The sequence below is a fragment of the Rousettus aegyptiacus genome, unplaced genomic scaffold (assembly GCF_014176215.1).
Source record: "Rousettus aegyptiacus isolate mRouAeg1 unplaced genomic scaffold, mRouAeg1.p scaffold_m13_p_14, whole genome shotgun sequence".
Lineage (NCBI taxonomy): Eukaryota > Metazoa > Chordata > Mammalia > Chiroptera > Pteropodidae > Rousettus > Rousettus aegyptiacus.
In genome coordinates, this window is record NW_023416289.1 from 14,917,018 (window position 1) to 14,941,642 (window position 24,625).

General features: G+C 47.0%; 1 long non-coding RNA gene across 2 annotated transcripts in view; it reads left to right on the plus strand.

Moving 5' to 3' along the window:
- LOC107519753 overlaps positions 1 to 24,625 on the plus strand; it is a 127,734-nt gene that overhangs the window by 80,587 nt on the left and 22,522 nt on the right. The window contains exons 3-4 of one of the 2 annotated variants that reach the window (XR_001599169.2): positions 14,230 to 14,385; positions 20,258 to 20,844. This is a non-coding gene — a long non-coding RNA (uncharacterized LOC107519753). Of the gene's footprint in view, positions 1 to 14,229; positions 14,386 to 20,257; positions 20,845 to 24,625 lie in introns of those variants that run through there. The other variant, XR_001599167.2, reaches the window with a different exon arrangement.

The following is a 24,625-nucleotide window of genomic DNA, read 5'->3' on the forward strand; positions in this document are numbered from 1 at the left end:
TGTCATATGTCATTCTAGAAACATTTTGTTCATCAGACATTTATTCCAGCACCCAGCTCAAGGCCCTATGTGGAGACCCACAGAGGGTGCCTGGCAATCCTTATGGTTAAGGATTTAGACTTTGGAGATGGACAGTCTGCCTTTGAATGTTACAGGCTTTGGGGGTAAGTCACTGTCCTTTCCAGAGCCTGTTTCATTATCAGTAAAATGGGGAGAATAATGTCTGTCTTATGGGCAAGCTGTGAGGCCTGAATCAGATATCTTACCCAAAGTGCTTAGTGAGCACCTGGTCCGCAATGAAAGCCCCCTAAATGGTAGCTATTATTATTAATAATAAATGTAGGCTGAGTGAATGCATAGACGAATGAATGTCTGGGCAACTTTCAGCCAAATGTGCATAATGAATGCTTATTCCCTTCCCTTCCTCGCCCAAATAAAATATACAAAGGGTCTAAGGAAACCCATTAGCCGCTGCTAACTTTCTTTCATAACAAGAAACCTCACAGCCACAGCCAGGGTTCCTTTGTGATTAATCACACCCCCAACTCCGTGTCTGGGCTTTGAAAACAAGTGGCATCCCTCACTTCGCCCACAAACTCTTCCTCCGATCGCCATGTGTGCCCCGTGGAAAACCGAGGTGCACCTGCACCGGTGGCTGCCAAGAGGCATTTTCTCCTCGGTTGCCTGGCCAATTTTGTCTCCACACCTGCAAATAGCCTTCTTTTTCCCCTCCTCTCCAAATCAAAGCGTGCCTTTGCTCTCCAGGCTGCCTGTTTCCTGAGCGGAGTCTGCAGGGAGGGCAAGGAGAAAGCTGAGCAATTAGACACTCCGCTGGCCCTTCTCCGAGACTGGGGCCTTTTTTTAGCTCTGCCTCTCTCCCACAGGTGGCCCTGGCCTTGGGGTCTGCACCTAACCTGGTAAATTAATAAAAATAGAAAACTGTCAGGACCCAGAAAGCTCCAGGAGAGGGGCCAAAGTGCTCCCTCTGAGCGTTGCTGAGCTGCAAATGCTGTCTTATTTTTTCCTTTAGTACGTTGTAAACAGCAGTTTCCCCTTTACACGTGCATTCCTGTTGCCCAGGTACTCCTTGTCAGATGACTCAGTGTATTTATAAACAACAATAAACTCCCCTCCATTTGTTTTTAGTTGAAAATAAAAACATTTTTGAATCCAAAACTGTGTGCCCTCAAGTGAGAGTTAAGAAAAGCTGGGTGATGCCAGGTTTGGGTTTGGGGGCGGTGGAAGAATCCCAAAGCCTCCAGGAGGAGGGAGCAAGCTTCCAGGTTTTCTGAAATGGCATTCGTGATTGGGGCCGCTCCCAGGAGCCTGCAACAGTTGGGGGTTGGGATAGTCTGTGTGCGGTGGTTAGTTTCCTTTTTAAACAAGGGGGTCAGTTTACGAAGGCAAATGGGCTCCAGGCTGATCCAATCTGTTGGCGAAAATAACTCTGGATTCGGATCTAACAAAGACCTTAAAAGAGAGGCTCCAGACTTGTTTTCCAGCCTTGTGGGAGTCGGGTGGTTTTAAATGAAGGGCAGATGTAGCCTGAGGTCCAAATCTGCCTCCCCCAGTCCTGCTGTAAATGTATTAAAGGATAAAAAGAAAGGCAGGACTTATATGGTAAGAAAGAAATGGTATGACAAGGCAGCTTCCCTGAGCCCAGAGAGGGGTTCTAGGGACAAATGTGGAGAAGGTGGGATCTCCTCTCTCTGCAAGGGACACCAGAGAGAGGAGGTGAGGAGATGGAGGCCCAGGGTAGATGCAGGGGGCCCTGATCTGACAGTCAAGGTCGGGGGCAGGGAGGAGGGCTCCCTGCTGGTGCTGGTCACAGGTCTTCCATTCCGTCTGCTTCCCTGTAAGGTCAGGTCGGTCCTTGCCTCACACCTCTGGCTGTTCACACAGGATGCTTTGTTACTCCACGTGGAAGGGGACTGAAGTTGGAGCCCTTGCTTTCCCACATAGCATAACCTGGCCCCTGGGAGAAACATAGTCTCTTACTCTGGTGGCAAAAGTAAAAAGCATATGCTCTTTAAGCATTCACAGGAGTGGGAGCTTACCACATTTCAGGTTTGGAGGTGGCACCTCAGAATAAGTTAGAACCTTATCTATACCTGTGACCATCTGAGCAACTCACCTCACTTGTCTGTACTTGTCTGTATCTTGGGTCCTTGTAAGAAGTAAGGGCCACACCAGGCCTTAGGACCAGGTGTGGGGCTGGGGATCTGTGAAGGGCTCTTGCACTACTCAGGAACTGGAGGGAAACTGAGGTAGGCCCTAGCTGCAAGAATGGTATCATGAGAGAGCTGGAGTAGGGAAGCCTGCCACTTGCTGAACCCAAGGTCAGCCCAGGGCTGCTCAGGTGGCCTCAGGAGGAGAGTCAGGCCAAGTTGGGGGGGCCTGGGAGCCAAGAGGGAGGGCCGGAGAGGCCTTCATTCGGGTTTGGAGGGTGGGCAGTGAGGGGATGTGTTTCATCCTTGCTGGTTTCAATCTTTCAACACTCCCCCTCTCTCTTTCTTCTAAACTCCCCCCTCCCCCCTCCCCCCCCCTCCAGTCTCTCTGGCTGCAATCTATTTTCCAGAAGGCAGCCAGAGTGGTCTGCGTAAATCATAAATCTGACTATGTTGCTCTCTCTCCCTTGAATCCCCTCCCATGGCTCCCAGTTATTCCAGGATGGAGTCCAAACTCTATAACATGTTATACAAAGTCTTCTGAAATCTCTCACAAGCTTTCCCCTCACTCCTTCCATCCTGGGGTCTGACACACATAGCTTGGGGTTCCCTGAATGGACCGCTCATTGCATCACATGTTTGCATGTTGTTACTGCCTCTGTCAATCACCCTTATCCCTCCTACCCCTACGGTCTTCCCACAAAGCACCTATGTCTTTGATGGACAATTCAGTATCTCACATGGCTTCAGACCTCAAGAACATGTGAGTTTTGGCTTGTGGACTTTCTCTGGTCTCAGGAGGATGCTCTGCCTGCTCACTCCTGAGGATAGCCATAGGGGTGGGGAGGAGAATGTCTCAGGAGTGCCTGTAGTCAGTGAAGAGCAGGAACTAGAGACAATATTCAGCTTCCAAGGTCCTTGATGAGACAGTTCTGAAGTGTGCTCTACACAGTGTCTCGGAGGGTCCCCAGGGGATCATGCCCTGGTTGTCCCCACAGTTACCCACTGGTTAATGCATTCATTGCTTTCCCCTCTTCGCTGTTGTTGCGGGCTAAATGTTTGCATCCCCCAAAATTCATTTGTTGAAACTCCACTCTCCAAACTGAGGAGATTAGGAGGTGGGCTTTAGGGAGATAATTAGGTCATGAGGGTGCAGCCCTCCTGCTGGGATTAGTGCCTTTATGAGTCCTGAGAGAACTTGCTTCCTCTCTCTGCTCTCCACCATGTGAGGGTACAAGAAGTGAGCACTCTGCAGACCAGGTGAAGGTTCACGCCAGAACCCAACCCTACTGGCTCCCTGACCGTGGACTCATACAGCCTCCAGAACTGTGAGAAATCATTTTCAGTTGTTTACAAGCAGTCCAAGCTGCCTGAAACATCTCTTCTCCACTCCCTCACTGACTTCCTGGGAATCCCCCCATGTATCGCTCACACTCAGATTCTGACCTCAGGGTTTGCCTTGGGGTGGGGGATGGGGGGCCTAAGCCATGACTGTTCGGTATCTGAATGCAGAAGGAACTGGATGGCAGCTGCGGCAGGCTCTCTGCTAGCCTGTTGGTCATCAGCTCAGGCATTCCTGGTACGCTTCCCTGAAATTTGCCCTGCTCTGTGTTCCGAAGGCATCTGGCACTTTTCTGGCCGACTTGCTGATTGGCATAACCTGTCAACCTCTGTGCGTGGTCCAGGGCGTGGTGCCCTCATCATCGAGGCTGAGCATTCACGTCTGTGTATCCAGGGGCAGGTGCAGCACCTGGCGCATGGTAAGGGTTCAAGAGATGCATTTTCAGGGTGGAGGCATGATGAACACTTGCAAGTGTTAGCAGTCTGGGTTTGGAAACAGCGGCAAATAGTGTTTTCTATGTTTCACAGCTTCGTCCTTGACCAAAATATATAAAATATTAGTTTTTTGAATAATATCTTGCATTTTCATAGTGTGAGGACTTTTCAAAACACTTTTATGTGAGGCCGGGTCTCACCTAAACTCTGCATTGAACAGATAGTGTTGCCCATTTTACAGGTAAGGTCACTGAGGCATGGGGCTAGTTGGCTGGCCCTAGACAACAACCATAAAGGTGGAGATTGCAGTTTAGAAACGTTAGGAAAATGGCCCAGAGGCTCACAGAACAGCGCCAGCAGGAGTCGACCAGACCCAGGCTCACGTGTCCCTAGAGCCCACGTTCTTGGCCCTGACCAGTTACCTAGAGTGAGTGCCCGCTGTAGTCCTCTCTGTGTGTGGAGCCCGCCCCTCCACTCTTCACTGCATTGTCGCAACAGCCCCCTAAGCTGGAGTGCAGTTCCGTGTTCTAGATGAGGAGACTGAGGTTCTGAGAGGTTACAGGAACAAATCCAAGCTCTGACCCCCAGGTCAGTCTGACTCTGCCTCCCGTGCTGTTTCTCTATAGCCAGCCCATTCCTCTTTGTAAAGGTTCCTGTATTTTATGGCATAAAGCAGACGGCACAGGCAGGGGAGTATTTCAGGAGTATATCTGGTGAAGATTTAATGGCAGGCACTGATCAGAAAACTTGAGCCGTTGTATCTTTGGGGCTCAGGGTTCCAAGCAGAGATGCAAACGGTGGGCTGGATCAGCTGTGCTGAGGCAGCTGTTCACTGCTGACCAGGGCCATATGAATATTTCTGCCTCAGATTTGAGAGGGCTTTGCTGGCAGAGTGAGGGAGAAGAAGGGAGAAGAGGGGACAGAGAGGAAGGAGAAGAGGTAGTAAGGGAGGAAATCGTTTTCCTTGAGGCAAACAGGATCACTCCTCTTGCCAGCCTGCACCGGAGGGTTTTCTTGAAACAGCTCCACGTGTCTTCATTCCCTTTTACGGAGGTGGGAGATCAGGTGGAGACGGCCAGACGTTTGCTAAGTCGAGAAAGACTTGTCATCATTTAAAGCTCCAATGGCCTTGGCGTTTCCCTTCTCCCCTCCCCACACTTCGCATCTCACCAAGGCATCAGTTCTACCTCTTAAACACAGTCTGTGCCTTGGCTCTTTTCCATATCACTTGCCCGGACAGTTGGAGGAATCTCCTTGCTAGCTCTCTCTGCGTTTACTCCTTTCCAAAACTGTCTCTCCCACGCCGGCCCACGTACTTGCTTCTCAGATGCAAACCTGACCATGTCATCCTCCGCTTAAACCTTTTCCTGGCTGGCTTCCTGTAATAATAGTGTACAGTTGTACACAGTCACGTGCTGGCAAACTGGCTGAAACATGCCCTGATTTGATAGTGTTTGCTGATTGCAGTGGTGTAAAGACTCACACTATTTGAAGCTATAATGTTCCTCTGGCAAAACTTTTGAATATTTAACAGTGGCTCTCCTTGAGCTGCAGGAGGTGGCTTTAGCATATCACTGCAGAGCGCTGATGGAGCCTCTGGCACTGCTTTAAGAATTTTATCTTCATCCATCTCTTCCTGCCCCTCCCCTGCCTGGCATGCTCTCTCCTTTTGTTTGTGTTCTTCCAGGTCCTCCCTACCCCCCAACCCCCCAGTCCCAGTTCCGGTCTGACCTGCCCCAGAAGGCCTCCCCAGTGCGGCAGGCGTGGGAGGTGCTCCTGTCAGCACAGCTTTGCCCTGTCTTCCTAACAGAGTTCCAGGTCCCTTCTCTTGCTGAGGATGGTGCATCCATTTCAGGGCCCAGCCACCATTTGTGACTTCTAGGTGTTGTTAACACTTGTCAGTAATCAGGCCATTCCAGTGAGTACTGCTTGAGCGTCAACAATACAGCCAGTCTCGATGTCACTGCTGGCGGGGGAGGGAGACAGAAGTGCCAGCCTTGAGCCCTGCCCTCGGGGACCAGGAGCCCTGCCCTCGGGGACCAGGAGCCCTGCCCTCAGGGACCAGGAGCCCTGCCCTCGGGGACCAGGAGCTAGCTTTGAGTTTCACAGGCATCAGGAGATGGAAGCCGCAGGTTGGCAGCTCTAGAGCACTCCTTGGTGACAAAGCAGCTGCTGTTTGTCCTCCAGCTGCACGCGATTTCCTTTCCAGTCGTTCTTTCCTCATCATCATGGTGGATAGAGGCCTTTATTCTTGATTAGCAGACATGACCATTATGGGACATGAAAAAGGACTGAGCGGACTTTTCAAGGTCAGGATGTGCCCTTTCTGTTGAGAGTTGAGTTCTGTAGAGAAGGAAAAGAAGAACCAGGGCTGCTTTTCCTGCCTAGTACCCAAAGGGATAGGGTGTCCCCCCAAATAGTGCTTAGAGCCTGCCATCCCCTCTCTAAAACTTTGCCACCTCCTGCTTTCCACCATGAAAAGACCAAGCTTGGTGTTAAAGAACCTTTAACATTAAAACAAAAATGAAATATGTTTTTCCCCTCTAAATGATAGGCAAAGTCGAAAAGAACAATAAAACCCAGGCTGTCAAGGCTGCTGCAAAATGGCATTCTTGTATACTATCCGTGGGAGAGTAAATTAGCCCACACTTCTTTTCGGATAGTACTTTGGCATTGTCTAGAAAAAAAAAATTTACATTCAAGGAATCTGTAAAATTTATGTGAATGCTAGCATGAAAGCTGTGGATATTATTTTTTTTGTTAGAGCAAAAGATCTTAGAAATAACCTGAACATTCATCAGTAGGGGATTGGTTGAATCACGAGCAATATACTTTCCAAATGCAACAGAATTTTTCATTTAAAAAAGTGTGGCAGACTTGTGGGTGTTCGGACAGTGGTCCGTGGTGTGTTGATAAGGGGGCGTCAAAGCAAGTTGCAAAGTGTTGCTGGTGTCCTGGGCAACAGGGGCCGTGTCTCTTGTTCACAGCTTTCCTCAGCCCCCGGGACAGAACCTGGCCCCAGGAAAGTGCTCTATAAATGTGGCTATTGTTACAATTGTCAGCAGGCCATTAAAGAAATGATGAACAAAGCTTACCTGGTAAAATCCTATGTAGAAGCATCGAAAGAATGTGGAGGGAACCTCACAAAGACGTTAACAGAGCGTACCTTTGTTTGGAGTAGAATTGGCGGAGAGGGGATGAGACTCAGATGTATTTTGCACATTTCCGTATTGTTTGAATTTGGTATGAGTTTGTACAATTTTTATGATTAGAATAACAACCAAGAGAATTGGAAAAGAAAATATCACTTTGCAGTCTTTCCCCTCCAATCTCACTCTAGTATCTGCTATTAATACCCTCCTCCCTGCCTCCACAATCGGGTCTTTGCAGGCCTAGGGGCTCGTCCTGTTCCTGTGGATTTCTGCCTGGTAAACTGTGGCAGATGATTGCGCTTCTCTCATGGAGTGATAGAGAAAATCATATCCAGTGATGAGGGGGTTGTGCCCCAGCCGTAGAAGTGGCTGATAACTGTGCGCTGCCTTTCACTAGCCTGTGGCGTTTCATTCACTGACTCTCCCACTTACTGGTTTTTGCCCCAGTGCCGTTGCTTGAGTTCCTCGGAGAATCATTAGTTCTGAAACATGCATGACCAAGAGTGAAACCCTCAGGAAGATCCAGCCCGACTCTGTCGTTTGGTGGAAACCAGGGCTTTAGAGAGGTTAAGGGATCTGGCCAAAGTCACACGGCTTCCCAGTGGTAGCGATGGCGTCTGTGCTGAGCGCCAGAGCCATGTGCTTTCATTGTGCTGACACTGCCTGGCAGGGACGTAAGGTTTTGCCTTCCTAGAGGACTCCTCGAGGCAGAGATGCCTTACCCTAAGGGAAGGGGGGCTCCAGGGGGGCTTTTAACAGTCTGTCAGAGGCTACCCTGCCCAGGGCCCACTCCCTGTGGCTCTGAGAAGCGGGGGGCTGGACTGGAGAAGTGTGCCATGTTTATATGGACTCAGGGACTCTCCCTTCCTGGTTGCTTCTCTCCAGTCACACATTCCCCTGGGCCACCTCCCTGCAAAGGGGTCTTCCTTGGTCATCACAAACCTCAGAGACAGCGAGATCCGCATTCTCTACTCTGCTCACATTAGCTGTGAGCCTTGAGTTACTCAGCTGCAAAAACGAGGGCTGTGAGACCTACCCGTCAGGTCTGTGGTGAGAATGAGGTGAGATAACTGTTGTGCACCCGCCCGGGGTGGGGTTGGCCTACCGTGGGCAAGCTGGTTGGATGACAGAGTGATTAATACTGTGGTGTTAGCAGCCTTGGAGCCCTGGATTTGAATCCCAGATCTACCCTTCAACAACTGTATGACCTTGGGCAAGTCTCTGCAATTCATGAGCCTCTATTTCCTCATCTATAAATTTGGGCTAATATTAACATCTACTTTGTTGTGAATATTAAATGAAATAAAGGACATAAAACACTTAGCCTGATGCCTGGTGTATGGTCAATGCCAGTAAATGTCAGCTCATTTTTAATATTTTACCATTGTTAGTGTTTTTACTGTTATGGTGTGGTAGTCCATCATGCTGTTCACCAAATATTTTCTGTTTGTTTCTGGGCAGATGGTAGGATTGTACTTCTCTGACCCCATTACAGTTCGGGTTGACCTCTGACCTGCTTGGGGCCAATGAAATGTAAGGAGAAGTATGTGTTAACTTGGGGAGAAGTTTTCAGGGCCAGGGTGTGATTTTTCTACCTAACCTTCTGTTGCCACAGGAAATGTGATGAGTGGAACCCCTGCCCTGAACATGTAGGCTAATGACAAATAAATCCTTAATGGGGATAAGCCACTGAGAATGGGGGTCAGTTGTTATCGCAACACAGCTTGGCTTCTTCTGACTAATACACGTGGACCAACCCTGGCAAGACCACAGGGATTAGTAGACTTCTGCTTTGTCACATGAAGAGGGAGAGAAAGGCAGAGGGGTTCATGCAGCCCCTCACATAAGAGGATTTTGTCCAGTGTGGTGATTCAAGCTAGCAGGCCCCACACGCGCCTCCTCCGACTGGAAGAATTAGGCACATGTGGGAGGCTGCACAGACTGGGACCAGATCGCAGCTGTGCATGTCCTCGTCGGAGCCAGTTGGTCCTCTGCCTGAACTTCCCTCATCTATTTCTCGGCAAAGAGCTGGCTGTTCCTGCTTCTTGCAGTGTGAACTTCCAAGTGACTCCCAAGGGTCACTGCTCTCGAGGATTTTAAAACTGCATTCCCCTGAGGCAGCCCTGCAAGTGCTCCCTGTGCTTGCTCTCTGGCCATGAGTGGGTTTCCTGAGCAGGGCTGTGAGAGAAGGGCCCTGGGCTGAAATGCCATCCTCTGGGGACCCTCTGGACCTCTGTGCTGGGATCATAGTTGAAGATTGAAAACCCAGATCCTCCTGAGTGGGCTAATGTTTGACTTGCACTTATTTCTATTAAGGTATAAATGACACATAAATTTATTCAGCCTCAGGCTGGACTACCCACTATATATATCTGTGCAGGTGAGCAGCAAGGTACGAATGCTTAAAAGCCGAGAGATGGAGTTGAAAGGAGTGAAAAGGGACATTGTGAGAGAAACTTGGGGCATGGGATGGGCAACAAGTTAAACTTCCTCTGGAAGGTGATGCAGGGACTTTGAAGTCAGGTGTCCTAGGTTCAAAACCTGCTCCTGCCACTTGGCCACTGTGCGGTCTTCAGGGGAAAGTGTGGGTGTTTCTGAGGCCACGAGAGCACTGTCAACTCTGTCATGGGATATGTGAATGCTTGTGCTGGGTCATAAGTGGGGCACTAAGAATGCACCCCTTTCACCGTGATTTGAATGCCTTATCCTGTGCCCCCTGAAATGTATTAGCACCAATACAAAGAAACATCTTTATTTCACTGCAGGGATAAAATTGACTTAAGCTCAGTTACACAAACATTTAATGAGCACCTCCTGTGTGCAGGCCCGTGGCTGGTATTGTAGGTAGACGAGAGAAGGATGCTGCTGGTTGTCGCTCGTGAGACACCATAGACAGACGCAGGTTAGAAATCAGGTCTAGGAAAGTCGTTTTCTTTCTCTGGGACTTAGGTTCTACCTGTAATCCGAGGACAGACCCATGACATCTTCTCGGACATGAACTGGAGAGACTAAATGGAAGGATACATATGAAAAACATTTGCAAATAACAAAGCTCTATGCAAGTGTGAGGTTTTCTAATTATTATTGGATCAAATGGTGCCCACTGGAAGTCATCCCTGATGGTGTCCGTGTGTCCCTGTTAGAGGTTGCTTCTGTTTGCCATGGGATCACTTGATTGGAGACAGTCAGCTGGACTTGGTCTGTCTCTGGGGGCCTGGGCAGCTCTCCATGCACATTTCCTTGGAAGAGAGGGGCTCTTGCTTTTGTCCATCAGTGGGTTCTCAACCCAGAGCCAGCCCCCTACATTTTCATTTTGAGGAAGGAGTGGAATGTATCCTGCTTGAAGGAATGCTCACCATCTGGCTCATACAGCCATGTGCCAGAGATGTGTGGAAACAGCAGAGATTCAGAAGGAACGGGAGATGTGTTTTAATCTCTGTGAGGGAGGCAGTGCAAATGGTTGGATACCAGCAAACCTCAGTGTGCCCCTTGGGAATCAGAAGTACTCTTAGTTTTAAAATATCCCTGACTTTTATGATTTCCGAGCCCATGCCCTTAATGAGCTTCCCAATGATTTCTTTCTTTTTTTTATTTTTAAGTTTTAAAAAATAAAATTGTTATGGTGTGCGCTTCAAAGATGACCTGATTAGCTACCAACCACAAGCTTCCTGGTAGAGTGGGGAGGGCTTTCCCCCTGTGGGCCTAGAGCTTTCAGGTTGGCTGGGGCAGGGCTCCTGGTGTTCCAGGGCGTGGGTTTTCTCTGTGGAAAGACGGGAGGGAAGGCAGCGAGCTTGGCTTATGAGCACAAGCCACATGAACCAGTTACTCTTAAGCAAAATGAGTTAATTGGGGCTGACTTAGGGTTAGACATGGTGCTAGGTAATGGGGACAACGAAGTTATTGCTGTTAAACGGTTACCAAAGAGATGGGAAAGAGGCAAATAAACAGTCACTTGCATGGGACTGCCGGAGAAAGGTCTGCAGACCTGCTTGGGGTGTGGCTGGCAGTCATCTGTAAAAAAGAGTTTGAGCCCCTATGAGTAAAAAGGGCTCATGGACGTCTCAGCAGAGGGGGAATTGTGGTTGAAGACTGAAAGGTGAGGAGTTCTGGTGTGTAGAGGAGATGCTGGTTGTTAAGGGGTGCGTATGAGGCTGGGGACCAGACTGGGAAAGGCCTGAAACAATGAAGAGGAGGCTGATATTGTCAAGTCTACAGTTTGCAAAGATCTTCCGTTTGAACACCCCTTGTGACGGGAAGCTCACTACCTTAGGGGCAGCCCATTTTACCTTCAGCTCAGACCTATAAAAAGCTCCCTCTGGAGAGCAAGCCAGTGCGTGTTTTTGGGCTTGAGGGGTGAAGAACAAACCTATGCCATGCTTGATCCTTCAAACTCATTTTTGTCCTTGGTAGAGTGATGGACATTTGTTTTTAGGACCAGCATGGTAACTTCATTTTACCACAATCATTTCAAAGGTTAGGCTTGTGCCCAAAACCTCTAGAACTCTCTATCCAGTTCTGTCCAATTTGGAGCATCATCTGAATTCATCTTTGCAGTTTACCTGGTGGGTAAGAGTGTGAGGTTTGGGGTCCAACAGTCCTGATTTCAAATTTCATCTCAGCCACTTTGTAGCTTCCTGACCTTGAGCAAGTGGCTTTCCTCTCCAAGTTCAGCTTCCTCAGCCTGCCACAGGGAGTCACTGTCAATGCCAGAAACACACCCAGAGCACTCTACTTTTCTCAGGCAATTGAAATGGAGTTCTGGAAGATTCTTGGGCAATGCTGTCACTGGGAAGACTTAAGAACTTCCAGCCCCTTTTCAGTCACCTTATTCTCCTAGGGACTGTGTTTTCTGAGTAAAACAGGCCTCTTGAGAAAGACAGACTGACTTCTCTTTCTGTAAACATATCTGTTTAAGAGCTGCACTTTGGTTTAGTTTCTGTTGGTTTGAGATACATGTGCAATGTGTGGGATTTTTTAGGCTGCTTTTGTCTGCTTTTAGACAAAATATCTTGACAGTACATTCCCTATCTTGCCTCTCGAGGCTGTCCTTGGGAGGCCCTAGGGATTTACTGTTCCTGAGCCTTTGCCCCTGTGATCCTGTGATCTTGAAAGCCCACCGGGGTCGGCCTGCTCGGCTGCCGGCTGAACCAGGAGTCTTGAGCTACCCGGCCTCAGAGAAGGAAGGGTCTCCAGGGACCACCCCGTTCCCATGCCTGTTGTCACAGAGATCAGGGTTGGGGGGACTTGTCTAAGTCACAGGGTAAATGGGTGGCAGAGGTGGCAGAGGTGGGTTGACAACTCCACTCCCTTGGCCCTGTGTCCTGCTCTTAGCTGGGGCCTCGGGGTCCCTGAGTGTTGCAGGCATCGCTTATCCAGGCTGAATCACTCCTCACGCTTGCACATCTCTGTGTAGAATACAACCCCCACCGCCCGCCCAGTTCACAGCTTAGCCTTATGACCACCCAGGCTGCCTGATTTTCAAGCTCTGGGAAACACAAAGCCAATCAAACAGACATTTCTCAAACTCCAATTCTTCTTCTGCCCTGGTTCCTGGCCGAGGGGGAGGTTGCACTGTGGGAATGCGCAGGAACCCTCCAGGGAAGGCAGTGAGTTCTGACAGTTGTCTATCAGGGGAGCTTAAATGACAACTTCTCCCCCAGTCTCCACGCACAGCCTGCCCCACCCCGGGTCTTAGGAGCATTAGCTTGTGAGTCAGTTTCTCAGTTTTCCTAAGAGGAAATGATATTCATTGTATTTGATGTTGCTGCTTTAACAAATTACCACAGACTCTGGCTTAAAACAATACAAATTTATTCTCAATTCTGGAAGCCAGAACTCCAAAGAGAGCCTTAAAGGGCTAAAATCAAGGTGTTGGCAGGGTCGGTTCTTTCTGGAGACTCCAGGAGAGAATTCATTTCTTTGCCTTTCTAGCTTCTAGAAGCAGTGGATTCTTTGGCTGTGGCTCCTTTCCTCACTTTCAAAGCCAGCATCTTAGCATTGTCTTTCTCTGAATCTGCTTTTGTCGTCATATGGCCTTCTTTTCTGGGTCAGATATGCCACTGCTTCTTTCTATAAAGGTATTTGTGATTACATTTAGAACTCACCTGGATAATCCAGGATAATCTCCCCACCTGAAGATCCTTAATTTAATCACACCTGCCAAGTCCCCTTTCCCATCTGAGATAACATTTACAGGTTCCAGGTATTAGCATGCAGACAATCTTTGGAGACCATCATTTAGTCTACCAGAGTCAGTTGATGTCATGCCCATTTTACAGACTTGGAACTTGAGGCCTGGAGAGTTTAAGTAGTATAGGAAATTAAGATCTGCTGCCTGCTCCTTAATCCTAGGATTGGGGCTTTTTGAGGTCCTCTGGGATCTGTGGACTGCTCTTTGAAAACAAATAATCTGACACTTTCTCACTTTAGTTGCCATTTTCTTGGGGTGGGGGGTCGCTTCTTTTTTGCTCATTCAAATCTCAGACAAGCTTCCTGTTTTCCTTTTCAGTAAACTGAAACTAGTAACATCTACCTACTGACCTTGCTGGAAGATTTCAATAATGAGAATGTAAGCCCCTAGTGCATGTCTCAGATGATTAGTTAATGCAATTGCCCTTCCTTCCTTCCTTCCTTCCTTCCTTCTTCCCTCCCTCCATAGTGGATATGATTGGGGCTCTGCCCAGACCTCCTTTCCAAGGAGCAGATGCCCCCATCTCCTAGGTGCTGTGAGTGTTGAATGCCACTGACTCACAGCTGCCCCCTTCTGGACAGACTTGCTCTCAGTCCAACAGGGGTTGCCCAAAGTGCAACTGCTCTGGAATGCTCCCTCCCTGTGCCCCCGCTGCCCACTCTGTTGACTAAAAGTGGCATACAATGCTGGTCTCCTTCTGCTACATGGGACCAACTTTTGGTGCAATTCATGCTCCAGGCTCCCTGCGGAATCAGGCTAGTCTGCTTGAGGTCACATCCTTCTTAGCGCCTGCCCTCGCCCTGTCCTGCTTCCTTCACTGCCATCCTGGGAGCCCTCCCCACCGATCAGTGCACCTGACTCCTGCCACAAGATCTGCTTCTTGGGAACCTACCTTAAGTCACCTTCCTTCTGCCTTTTAATTTTTTCTTCTTTTTCGTGCTAGGAAATCAGCAGAGTGTCATTTCATGGAACCAAGTTCGGGAGGAGTGGCCAGCAGCATCACAGGCGGAGAGCAGTCACAGAGTCAGGACTGAGGCGTGCTCATGGCCTTGGCATTTGGAAGGTTTATTGGTGACCTCCTGTCTAATCGAATATCAAGGTACAGTTAAACTTTGCCTCCTTTCTTTATTGCTGGGTCTGTAAATCTTGTAAAAGCAATCTCTGATGAGAGAAAAATGCCAGGCAAGCCAATTCCCCTATCTGAGCCTTAGTTTTCCGACCTGCAAGTTAAGTTTTTGAGCTACATGATCTATCTAGAATTTTATGATTCTAAGACCATGTGCTTGTGTGACTTGATGCAAATAAGAACAGTCCCATGTACCAAGCTTTTGATATGTGCCCTAGTGCAGTGCTAAACAGAGGATGTGAGGTATCTACTTCAGTCCCTAGAACCACCTTGTGATATAGGAGGTATTTTATCCCTCTTTTATTATTTCACCTGTTTGTCTATATTTCGAGGCCTCTTGGGTTTACATCTCTAGCCTGGACCTCACTTCTTAAATCAGCTGGCTTTGGTCTCTATATCTTCTAACCATAAAAAACCCTGTCTTGGTCAGCTCAGGCTGCCATAACAAAATACCATAGCCTGGGTGGCTTCAACAACAGAAATTTATTTCTCATAGTGCTGAAGGCTGGAAGTCTAAAATTAGGATGCTAGCATGATTGGGTTCTGGTCAAGGCTCTCCTCCTGGCTTCAGATGGCCTTGTCATGTCCTCACATGGTGGGGAGAGAGGGAGAGAGAGCAGACAAGCTTTCTGGTGTCTCTGTTTTGTAAGGGCATAATCCCATCATGAGGGCCCCGCCCTCATGACCTCACCTGAACATAATTGCCTCCCAAAGGCTCCATCTCCAAATACCATTACCCTGGGGTTAGAGCTTCAACATATGAAATTGGTAGGGGGACTACAATTCAGTTCATAGGAACTCCTGACCAAAGGAGCATGAAATAATCTCAGTGGGGCTCACCCCAACATGAGAACTCTGGTAGGTACTGTGGAACATGCTTCAGGGTTATCCCCAACAAACAGTGAGGGAGCTGGGGTATTTATCTACCAAATCCTGTCAGCTGTGGGTTGAGAGCTGCTTCCAGGAGACACTAGCTCCCTGGCACTTCCGGCCTGCCCATGTGAGCTGAGCATGCTCCTGTGGCCAGAACAGACCTTCAGGCAGAGGTACAGGTGCTTGTAGTTGAAGTTCTTGGGTCTGTAGCTCAGGTGTGGTAAATGCTGAAAATGGGCAGGAAGCTGCCAGCATCTGCTAGCGGGTCTGAGGGCTGAACCCTGGAGTTGCCAACTTTCAAGTCTGGGCGGCGGAGGAGGTTGTACAGTAGTTTCAGACAGGGCAGTTTCAGTGGAGTGGTGGGTGCAGAAGTTGCTAATGAGCGGGTGGTGGGAGCAGAACTGGAGCGAGAATGTCTCCTGAGTTAAGATGAGAGTGTGGGGTCTAGAGAGAGTGTACTTGTTTCAGGATGGCTGACCCAGGAGCGTGTTTTGGTAATGATGGGACCCTCAGGGGTGAGGGAGTGGTGGGTGAGGCGGGATGGGTGATCCAGGGGGAGAGGACTGGATGTGAAGGTTTGAAGACAGATCAGAGGTCCAGACACATGTGAAGTGACTGGTCTGTGGGATGGGGGGAGCCTCTCCTGTGAGAAGAGGGAAGAAAAGGAAGTTTGATTTGGTAAGGAGTTTGGTTGATGTCCTCTGTATTTTTCAGGGAAAGGTAGGCACGGTCAAGGCACAGGCATAAAGGGAGAGAGGTGGTGGCATTGGTATCGTTACCCTCTTCTTTTTTTTTTTTTTGAGTGGAGTAAGAATAGTTTATTTATACAGAAATACTTCTTACAGCTACCAAAATGATTGCATTTTTCTTTTGTTGAAAATATATACACATCGAATGCTTCCATGCATTTATTTTCTCATGGTCTACTTATTGGTTCGCTTGTCAGCATTGTGTGCATGTAGATTTTGACCCAGCAATTTCATGAAATTTGACAACCCTCATGTTTGAAAGGCCAAAGGAGACAATATTAAAGAGAGATTAAGAGCTGGAAAAAAAGGATTCCTTAGGCGGTAGGAACAGATAAACAGCTAACATTTATTGATCCAGGACTGTCTGTTACAGGGTTTTAGTTATTTACTTCTACAGTTCTATGAAGGAGATATATCATTATTGTCGTGTTTTTACAAATGAGAATTGGGAAGCAGAGAAAGGTATTAAGTAACTTGCCACAAGTTGTACAGCCAATAAGTTGCAGAAATAGGAGTTCTGTTCCAGTGCTTACATCAGACTTACATATCTTCACTTAGCCTTGTCATCTGATGCTTCTCTATATTATTTCATTTCTTTCATTTTAAAATCTCTTCCTCAGCTTTATTGAGATATAATTGATATAACATGGTATGTTTGAGGTGTTCAAGGTGATAAATGATACATGTTTATGTTGCAAAATGATCACCACATTAAGGTTGGTTAACACCTCCATCACCTCACATAATTACCATTTCTTTATCTGTGGTGAGACCATTTAAGATCTACTCTTAGCTACTTCCAAGTATCCAATGCAGTGTTAACTATTCACCATGCTATATATTAGATCTCCAGAATTTACTCATCTGATAACTGAAAGTTTGTTCCCTTTGATCCATGTTTCCCATTTCCCTAGCCACCACCATTCCCCTTTCAGTTTCCATGAATTTGATAACCTTAGATTCTACGTGTAAATGAGATCCTACAGTATTTGTCTTTTTCCGACTTCTTTCACCATTACCCCATTTCATTGGTCCTGGTGCACCAGCAAAGCTCAGACTCAGAAGACCTGCACAGTGCCAAGTGATTAGATGGGGCTGGTGTATTTTTCTGCACATTCCACACAAAAAAATCTCCATTTCCCACAAACTGGTAATTACACGTTATGGAGCTGATTACCAATTACAATGATGAAAGGGAGAGTTCCTCAGACTTGGAAAGTGACTTATAATGATAAATACCTGCTATTTTTCTGTTCTTCAGTCTTACTGGAAAGAAAAAGAAGCAAAACAGGTTGCATATCATGGAATGTTTACTTGCTGCTTTGCTATGGTTTTCAAAAATAGCATTTCGAACAAGTATATTAATTTGAATTGAAGTCCTTTTGTACTAAAATGATGAGTCTGGAAACATATAAAATATATTTTTTGTTGTCTTTGATATAAGATGGATTCTCAGACTGTCCAACATGACAGGAGACAACTTTATTTTTCTGACAAGAAATAAAGATGACTAAACAGTCTGATAGTTAACATTATGAATTGCAGTTAGACATTGTGATAATAACTTTTCCGAGTTCCCAACTTATCTCCTGTGCCTGCTAAGCTGTGTACTTCTCCATAGTTTATGGTTTTAATATTTTGTGGGTTTGTCCAAATCATATGATGATGAAATCCCTCTCAGAGAAGATTCAGCTGAGGCATGAAGAATGACGTTTACATTAAACGTAATGGTTCTTTGTGCTGAAACTGAGTGCTTGGACCTCGTGTGTTTCCTTAGGTGAGGGTGTGGAAAGGCCGGGTAATTTGGTCATGAAAAACAGTTTGTAACTTAGCAAACTCTATATTTGTGCATCAGGGAGAAATTTAAATTTCCTGTACTATATTCTGGAAGGATAGATACTGACAATATTAAAGGTTTTGGTCTTGAGGAGCTTACAGACAGATGCTCTGGACAGTCACCTGTGTGAACATCTTGTCTGCCATTGCTGAGAGTTTTCATGGCACATGTGAGACTGGCTTCTTGAAGAGTTCTTGGGAATTCTGAAGTGTATTTAGGGTGTTAAATCCCAGATTGATGATTTGGGATCAAGAAGTGAGCAAACCCAAATGGGAGGCAGCGGTGTGGTTTGGGGGAAACAGTCTCTTGGCCAAGAGCAGGGGGTTGCTGCCTCGACCCTGACTTTGATTCCTGGGGCAGTGCCTTTTTCTGGAACAGGAGGGAGTCAAGGGTCAGGATGGGAACTTCCCAAAGGTTCCTCCTAGCTCAGATATGTTAGGATCCTATAACCCTAGATCTGATCTCTATCCCTCCTTGCCATCAGCTTTGTTATCTGGGAATCTTCAGAAAGAAGGCAGGGGTGTCTTAATGAAAAACCCATTCACACACTTTAGTGAGGCTCGCAGACAAGGCAGGGAGAGTCAGAGGACAGAGGTAAATGGGAAACTTGCTAGGTCTTTAGTTACAGTTGGTGGTTCCGGTTGGACAGGGGCCTTTTCCTTTAAAGACAAGTTATTATTTTTTTAATTAAGTTTATTGGGGTATCATTGGTTAATACAATTATATAATTTTCAGATGTACATTATAATTTGACATCTGTAGATTCTATTGTGTTTACCACCCAAAGTTTGGTTTCAGCTACCATATATTTGATCCCCTTTACCCACTTCATTCTCCCCCTACTCCCCTATATTTGACCCCCTTTATCCCATCTACCTCTTGTCTCCTCCCCCACCCCCTACCCTCTGGTAACCCCTAATCCACTGACCATGTCCCTAAGTCTCTATTTGTCCTGTTCACTTGTTGCTTTTAGATTTATATCCCACATATAAGTGATAAAATGTGATTTTCAACTTTTGCAGTCTGGCTTATTTCACTTAGCATGATTATCTCAAGGTCCTTCCATGTTGTCACAAATGGCAGTATTTTGTCTCTTATTATGGCTGAGTGATATTCCATTGTATATATGTACCACAGCTTCTTTAGCCAATCATCTATCATAGGGCACTTCGGTTGCTTCCATGTCCTGGCCACTATGAATAATGCTGCTATGAACATCGGTGTGCAAATATCTTTTTGGATATGGGTTTTCAAGTCTTTGGGGTAAATACCCAGCAGTGGGATTGCTGGATTATATGGTAGATCAATTCTTAGTTTTTTGAGGAATCTCCATATTGTTTTCCATAGTGGCTATACCAATTTGCAGTTCCGCCAGCAGTATATGAGGGTTCCTTTTTCTCCACATCCTCTCCAACATTTGTTATTACTTGTCCTGTTGATTATAACTATTCTAACAGGTGTGAGATGCTATCTCATTGTGGTTTTGCTTTGCATTTCCCTAATAGCTAGCGATGTTGAGCATCTTTTCATATGTTTGTAGGCCATTTGTATGTCCTCTAGGGAGAAGTGTAAAGACAAGTTATTTTTAATGGAAAAAAAACCATACAGATCGGGTTTTAGGCAGATCTGATCAGTGGCTAATATGCAGGGTGTGGGGGTGTTTACAGGATGATGGGGGTATGTCTTTCTACACCACCTCATAGGCCTCTACTTTCTTGAATTGCAACATGGTAGTGTTATGTTAACATGGAGCAAACAGTTGTCAAAGGATCTTTAAAAATTAGCAACTGGGCTACAAAATGCAGGGTGACAGATTGGTGCTCAGGGTGGTGGGAGAAAGAATAATTTACAGCCTCCAAGTGAAATCTCAGGTTGTTTGTTCTTCATTTTTGGAAGCATCACACAACATTTGCAGCATGTGTTGGATATATTAACCTCTTGCTAATTTTGGAAGCTGCCGCCAGCCCCTCCGCCTCCCCTCCTCAGCTTCAGTGAGGAGGCAGACTTGAGCAGGGTCCAGCATTATCCCAGCGTGTGACCTCATTCCGGGGTCCCCAGAGAGGTCCTTCTGGGTTGTCTTCTGGCTCGGAAGCCCCATGAGAGCAGGGACTTGTGTCTGTTTTGATTTCTGGTGCCTGGCATACAGTAGTTACTCAGCAAATATTTGTTGCACGTGCAGGTCCTGGGAGCAACATTAGCACAAAGGGCAGACACGACGAGGAGATGCGGGGAGTGGGACTGGGGGACTCGTTGCCCACATTTCCCTTGCAGCAGATTCCCTCCTGCCTTCGGAGCCCTGCTTCTCCCTCTTCTTCCTCATCTGCCTTCAGTGCTGGAGGTTGGACAGCCGAATAGCAAGACTGGCAGAAATGCACTTTTTCTGCAGGTCCTGCATGGAGGGAATTCAACAGCAAGCGTGACTCTCTCTTGAGCCTCCCAGAATCAGCTCCCAGATTGTACTTCCTCAAGGCCAACCTGAGGGTCCTTGGAGGAAGAAGAGCCACCATGCCTGGCTCAGGTATCCCAAGGTAAGGCAGAGAGTGTCTTCTGCTCTCGTGTTTGGATGAGAAGTAACTTGTGTTTCTGTGCTCACATTCTCACATGGACATTATTCAGCTTTTACTAATTGGCTTTACAATTTTCTCAGTAGTTAATATTCATCTGTCAAAGATGGAAGCATAAATAAATAACTTCGGTTCGAGCACACCTTCTTATTAGGCCATACATCATGTTAGAAAGTTTGCATTCTTTAACCAGGAAGATGAAATTAGAAACATCTTGAAAAAGCCTTCTTGTTATCAATCATGTCATCTTGAACATGTTCCGAAGCTTGCTGCTGGCATCAAGAATAGATGTTTTATTCAAAAGAATGTATTTAAAGAAAATGACAGCACTTTTCCATTTCAGCTTTTTAAAAACAGGAAATCTTTCAAGTCTTCCTGATGATGAGAATTCCAGAGCCTCGGCAGATGCGTAGAGTAGCTCCAGCCTTCTCTGGATGTGCCTGAAAGGGTCGAGAGTTTTCTGACCCTTTAGAAAGGGAGCAGGGACAGGAACAAGCTGCTAATGGTTTAGCAGAACATCCTAGGTCTTGTGTAGCTTTGAAAAAGTCACCTGCTGCTCTTTGAGTTCCAGTATATTCATTTATAAAATGAAAAGGTTGTGAAAGATTAGTGTCTTCATCAGCTTGATCTGCTCTAACAAATTATCATAGATTGGGGAACTTAAATAACAAACATTGACTTCTCAGAGTTCTGGAGGCAGGAAGCCCAAAATCAAGGTGCTGGCAGATTTGATGTCTGGTGAGAGTACTCTTCTTGGTTTGCAGATGGCTGTCTCTTATTGTCCCTCATCTGATGGAGAGCAGAGAGTAGGATTCTGTGTCTCTCTTTATAAGCGCATTAATCCCATCATGAGGGCCCTATCCTCATGACTTCATCTAACCCTATTACCTCCCAAAGACCCCAGCTCCAAATACCATGACGTTGGGGCTAAGGACTTACTGCCCCTGGCTCACTGCTACTCCCATGGTGGGGACATGACTAGACATTCTCCACTGTCCCTCCAGCTTCTACCTGCTTGACTCCAGGAGAGATGAGGTGAGGGTATCACGTGGCTCTGTGTAGCCAGCTCTCTCTTTTGTGGAGGGCTCAGGATCTCTCTCCAGCCCCAGCTGTGCCTACATGAAATCCCACAACACAGTCTGTGCCGTAAGACGATCCCTGAACTGGGAGCACATGAGCCTAGCCCCAGCTCTGTCTGCCCCACCGCCCTTTACGGCCTCGGGTAAGTCACTTCCCCTCCAGTGGCCTCACTCTCCCCATCCATGAAGCAAGGCAGTTGGATGGGCTGATCTCCAAGAGCTAAGATTTAGTCAGCATCCTGGGAGTTAAAAGATAGTTAAGGACTGTATGTATTTCTGTAAAACAAATAGGACTCGATCTATTTTCCCTAAGCCCACATCCTATGGAGCAGTGTTTCCCTTATTGGAAAGATAGTTTAGAATCTGCTTATCTGTCAAATGATTCCAGAAAATATAGGGACTCAGTCCATCAGGTTCAGGCCCCTGGTCAGTGAGAGAGGTTATTCTAGGGGCAAGAACCCTCAAAGCTTTCTCACTACCTGATGGTCCTGAAGGACAAATCCCAGAGTCTGCAAATTCCATCGAATTGACATTCCATGTTTCCTGGAATACTGGACCTGAAACAAATGTGATTTTCTAGTCCAACTTCCTCACTTGACACTTGAGAAGACAGAGGCCCTGGAAGAGGAATTCACTCACTCAAGGTTACACCCCCGATGGTGGCAGAAATGGGACTAAAGTCCCTCCACACTCCCTCTCCACATCCCTGAATTTGCTTCTCGTTTGAGAGACTTAATACAATTTCTCAAAATGTACAACTTAATTTTGAATTCTTTCCCTTCTTTACGCATAAACATAAAGTCGGAGTTAGTAAAAATGCATAAACAGTGAACCTACAGTCTAAGCCATATGCTGCTAACCACACCCATCTGCCTCCCTGAATTTCCAACATGACTGTCAGAAACTCACCATGGACAGTTTGCCAAACTCTTCTCAGCCAAACTTCATGGAACATTAACAATGTTGAGTGTGTCTGCAATGTTGCATATGAGTAAAACGGGCCGATTTATGACAAACATGTCTCCCCGCCAGCCCCCATTTAAAAATGGAAGGCATTAGATTAAGTTAGAGGAGGCAGTGGCCAGCGCAGACACGATTAGTACAGATCCCAGCACCTAGGAGCCCACAGCGCAGTCCGGCAGGACAGCTATGCCATGTAAGCAAGATGAGACTATCAGAAGGACTAGGATAACCAGCAAGTGCTGTGGGTCTCAGCGAGCGGCGGGGTGGGGGACGGGCGGGGGCTGGGTGGAGCACTTCTAGTAGGTGGTGATAAGGGGCATGTGGACCAGGTCTTGAAGAGGGGAAGGATTTGGGCACATGTAGAAATGTGGCTTAAGGCCCAAAGTCGAGAATGCCTAGTGCACATTCTAGAAACAGTGGATAGAAGTGGAGAAAAAGCCTGGTTGGAGCCCACCTGTAAAGGCCTCAAATGCCAGGCTCAGGGCGTGAGCCCTCACTGAGAAAGCAACCAAGTCACTGTAGTAATGTGATTGATGGAGAAGAGAAAACATGGACTTAGGAGAATAGGCGGCCTGAGATTCGGATCTTAGGTATTCTGCTTACCAGTTGGTGACCTTTGGCAAGTCATATAACCAGGCAGTGTTCTATAATAGAACACTGATCGGTTTTACACGATAGTTCTAGGTTATGTATCGCTTTTACAAAATGAGTCTCAACACCGATTGGCGTGCACTATATCACGCATGTGCTAAGCTTTACATAACTTGCATCATTGAATCTTCAAAATGACTTTCTGGGTAGATACTGCTATTATCTCATTTACCAGATGAGGACACTGGGGCTCAGGCATACTCCCCTGGTTTGTACTGCCCTGCGTGAGGGAGCTTCCTCCCATGTGACGATGTCAAGCTGTTGCCCACAGTCCAGTGTTCGTACTCTCCACCCACATGGTCTTATGAGGAGCCAAGCTTGTGCTAACAGCGTTTCGCAGGAGCTAACTTATTTAATTTTTGCAGCAGCCCTATGAAATTGGCATATTGCTTCTGCTGCTTTATGGATGGGGAAGGTGGTGCCTGTCCCCTATCAGATAGCTGAAACCTGGAGATCTAAGGTCGGATTGATTTATCTGCACTGTGTCACATGCCAGAGACTCTGACTTATTTGCCTGGGGTAGAGTTTAATATCAGTATTTTGTGAGGTTCCCTGGGTGATTCTGAAATGTAGCTGGGGATGAGAACCCCCTAGCCTGGTGGCTAAGCTCATATTCTCAACCAAGACGTTGAAAATGAAAAAGCCCCGCACTTCTTTATTCATGGAGTCCATGGCTTCCCAAACCTAGATCTTTGTTCAGTAAACAGACTGGCTTCAGATAAAATAAAGTTCGAATCATATTGTTGCTACTATTGTTGATGTGGTGTGATTCCTAGAAAAATGTTTTCAGAAATGTAGATATACTGGTACCTTAATAGGCGTGCCCGTGGCAAAAATAGTATTTTATCATCTGTTAAGTTTCTGTTAGACACCGACCAATACAGCAAACTTTATTTTCTAAAGATATTTAAAAGAATGTGAACTGTGAGGTTCCTGAATGGTAGAAAATGTGGGCTTTGGTAGGAGAAAACAAGTTTCATCCTCATTTCTTCCCCCGGCATAAAGGACCACTGTCAGAGTGCTCTTGGGGAAGGGAGATCTGCTTTTCAGGACTTTGGATTAAGGAGGTGAGTTTCACAGCGGACTTGTAATGTGTGAATTCGCCTTCCTGCTTTCATCTGCTTCCTGGGGCCAGGTGCTCTCCTGAGTTCATCAAGGGCAGCGGTGTGGGTTGGCGCCTCAGCCCTCTGTAGGACTGCACTCTGTGCACGTTAATAAACGTCCCGCTTTCCCCGGCTCCCCTGGCTTCTCTGCCGGCATTAGCTCGGTACGCATCCTGGCCACCACGTGAATAGACCTTTCCATGCTTCTCAGAGCGTGCCATGTTGTTGAAGCGTTCAAGGAGGGAGGCCACTGGCCGCCATGGTGTGGTGTCGTTCCTTCAAATGGTGATTTTGAAAACATGGGTGAGTTGCTTGGGCGCGTTCCATGCATTGAAAATGGGTCTGGCGTTGGGCACTGAGGTCTTCCCATGCCACTGAATACTTGTCTGTGTTC